The 3,532-nt window shown below is 55.3% G+C and overlaps 1 protein-coding gene across 2 annotated transcripts in view; it reads left to right on the top strand.

Annotated features, from left to right (window-relative positions):
* The window catches only part of LOC113217723 (uncharacterized), a 124,506-nt gene that overhangs the window by 40,085 nt on the left and 80,889 nt on the right, over window positions 1-3,532 (top strand). The window lies entirely within an intron of this gene.

The raw sequence follows: 3,532 nt of genomic DNA, 5'->3' as shown, positions 1-3,532 counted from the left end.
GTCGCGAAATCGGCGATTTCAGACCACTGTGCGTCGGACAGGAGCGCGCGTTGCTGTGTCATGGCGTGGGGAGGTGGGCCGCCGCCTGGGCCGGGGCCTCGGCCGCCGCGAAACTGTTGCTGTTGCGGGCTGCATTCGCACAATAACCCCGTGGGAAGTTTATTCTTGTTATGGACAGACACAGAGTGACTGTTGCTTACAATTGTGAGCTGTGCGCCGCACCAGGGTATGGTCGTCCTCGTTCAAGCGCTTTGAAAAGTACAGTCTCTTCGCGCCTATTTGTTTTTCAATCTGCTTCTCCGAATCCTTTTTCTTTCTCTTTTTTTTTTCGGTCGCGCGGCGAGTCTGTCGGTCTCTACAATCAGATGCAACATTAGGATGCCGGCCGCAGTGCGCGGAGCGTGATCGGCTTACCGATGCGCCAGCAATTAGGAGCCACGGCCGGGCCTCGGGGCGCTTGCGGGTCAAACACATTACAGGATCATCCCCGTCATATGCTGCCGTCCGCCCCGCCATTATTAGGCGAGTGGCAGCCCGACCCGCCGCGCCCCACGCAAATGTCGCACACTTGTGTAAGAATGCCCATTCGTACACGTGAGGGAGAAAAAAATGCCCATTCGTACAGTGAAGGGAGTTAAAGGTGTGATTTTCCTCTCAAATCCACACACCTCTGGCAAGTCTCTGACAAGTCTCTGGCGAGTCTCTGCCTCTCAAATCCACACACCTGCTCCATATGCGTATATGATGTCGTTCAGGTGTATGCACACCTACACCCCTACACCTGTGCGACATTAACTCACCTGGATTGCAAACCTGGGTTTACGGAAGGCAGCTCAAAATATGTAGGGCCGTTTGTTGATATTGGCATCATTTGCAGCAAATATTCAACATTTTAAGTAATTGCCTCAGGCTTTGCTTGTACAAAATAAATAGACTGACAACTCTTTATTTACTTTTTTGAGTTCTCGTGCGCAAGTATACCAACCGTTCTAAAAGCAAGCTGCAACTCAAATTAAACGTCTCCTCATTCTGTTCTTATAACCGGTAAAACACTCGGCTGTTGAACACCATTACGTACTCAACACGTTAGTTTTGCACCGGCAGATTTACAAGTGTAGATATAGTTAGTGATATGTGTATATGTGTAATTGCTACACTTCTGTTGAACATTTCCCTCACAAAGGACCAACACTTTTCTTGCGCTATCAAGCTGCAATCTGCTAATTAATGCACGTTGCGCATGATGCACGGGAGCGCCTGGGGCAATGCCAGTGCGATCACCCTCCGTCCCCAGGGTCAAGCGAGCGGCGTTGGTCCTCATTAAAAACACAACAAGGAACATGCACTTTTCAAGGATCCTATGACAGCAAACTATATTCTTTCCAATGTCGCAAAGAATTTTCGAGCTTTGTGTATTGCAAAGAAATTCCTTGCAAACTGTTAGGATCCTTGAAAACTGTGTGTTCTGATATCAAAGAATTAGTTTGCAAGCTGCTGAAAAAAAAAAAAAATACTTTCCAATGCGAACCGATTCCTTGCAAGCATTTTGAAGTGCTCACTTCTCACTCGTGCAGAGTATTGGTCATGGCCACGCGCAGGTATACCCATCGACGGCAAGGACAAACGATCGGTGGGGCAAAACTGTCAGGTTCCGACAGGGGGAGGGACACGGGTCGGTGGCAGTCGCGGCAATGGTTTCGTCATCGGCATTGAGGTGAGCCTCTGTGTGTGTGTGTGTGTGTGTGTGTGTGTGTGCGTGCGTCAGTGTTGGTGTGGGCAGTCCCATTGAAATAGCGCCGGCTCTGCTGGTGATGGGCTAATGGCTCGCTTATAGACATCCCCCCCACAAAGCCCCGGCGGAGCCCCGGGCACAACATGCGCAGTGCGCCGTATACTTACGCGGCGTGGCGTGGCGTGGCGTGGGGACGCAGTGAATATGAAAAACGCAATCGATTTTGCTCGCGCGAGCGAGCGCCCCTTTTTACGACCGACATCAATGACTGGCAAGTACCCGCGGGGCGTGGCGGGGCGTTGCGGGGCGGTGCGGGGCGTGTAACCGCCGCGTGGACTTCACGGCCCGCGGCCAAAGCAAAGTCGACACGCGGGTCGCACACTGGGGCACCGTCATTATAGCGATGGACATTGGTAATTTCCGAAAAAGGGACATGTCACAGGGTGAAAAAGGACCTCTATCTGCCGTGTCCATCTCCCTCTGCCCTGTAATTCGCAGGCATGTCCTTCTGTTTCGTATGTTGCCTTGCCTGCGTCGTCCGCGCTGCCAAGGATTTTTGCTTTTTGCTTGCTCTTTTGCTTTCCCTTCTTTTCCTTGTTTCCCTTCTCTTTTTCTCCTTTTTTTGTTTTGTTTCGCTTTCCATAAAAAGACGTGTTGTTGTCGTGGGCCGCCGCATGACAGTAATAGCACAGTAAACATGTCCGGGCTGGGCCGCTGGGCGGCCGGCGGGCCGGGCCGCGGGGACCCGCGAGGGCCAGCCCGCGCCAGCGAGTGGAGGTCAAAGGATTGCCTCGGCCAGGACACGCCCTCCGCCCTCGCGGTAATTCAGCAAACATTTGCACGGAGATAAATGTCGAAAAAAACGAACGCGGCGAAGAAATGAGATGGAGGAGTGATAGGACCTGGCGGGGTGGCGGTGTCGCGTTTGATGGGCAATACCTATCGGGGGTGGGGCCGAGCCGCGCCTCGCGCCGCCCGCGTGCTGCTGTTGGAGGACTGGCATGTAATGAGCGACACAAGTTTTTCTTCTGTCGGGGCTTCGCTGTCTCTGCATCGTTTTCGCCGTTAACAATGTTGTTTAAATTTTCATGAAGCGCGCGGCTCTTTCGGGGCGCGTGTGGCCGTCTGCCCGTTGTCCCTCATGAGCGGCCCCGCCCCGCCACGCCGCGCCCAGCCCAGCCTAGCGGCCGCTCGTCGGCTCGTGCGCGCACAACCACGCCGCCACACCCCGCGCCTTTCTTTTTAAATATTCATGGCTCGAATATTCCGATAGGCGGAGGTTTATTCCGCGTGGGCGAGCTTTGCGCTCGATGGGGCCGCTCTCTCTCTCGCTCTCTCTCTCTCGCTCGCTCACTCACTCGACCCCTCCGGGCCGAAGCGAGTTAAAATGACCTTTTGATTCCCCGGGGCTGGCGGCGGGCGGCGGCGGCCTGTTGACAGGGGAAGCCCCTCTCTCTCTCCTATCTCGGTACATTGAACGCATGACTGGCTGCGCGAAAACGAAGCCGCGCCGGCCAAACTTTTGGAATCAACCAGTGGCACTCCTCCTGCCTGCTCCGGCATGGCATCCGCGGCAGCTGCGCGCTGCGGGCGCGGCCCTGGGCGCCCCGCCCCGCCCTGCCCCGGGAGATAAAGGCACCCAGTCGAAACAATGTGATTTTCCAGCGCGGTGCGTGGCTTATGGTCCTGGTGCAGCCAAAGGGGTGGGGCGGGGCGGGGCCCGCCGCGGCGCAGACAACTCACGAACCTGTCGGCCTCAATCGAACTGCTGGCTCTGACACCCCCGAGTGGCACGAGGTA

This window comes from Frankliniella occidentalis, unplaced genomic scaffold (genome assembly GCF_000697945.3).
Source record: "Frankliniella occidentalis isolate FOCC.00 unplaced genomic scaffold, Focc_3.1 Scaffold85, whole genome shotgun sequence".
In the NCBI taxonomy this organism is placed as follows: Eukaryota; Metazoa; Arthropoda; class Insecta; order Thysanoptera; family Thripidae; genus Frankliniella; species Frankliniella occidentalis.
Note: the sequence above shows the minus strand (reverse complement) of the source record. Positions and strands in the feature narration are given on the sequence as shown.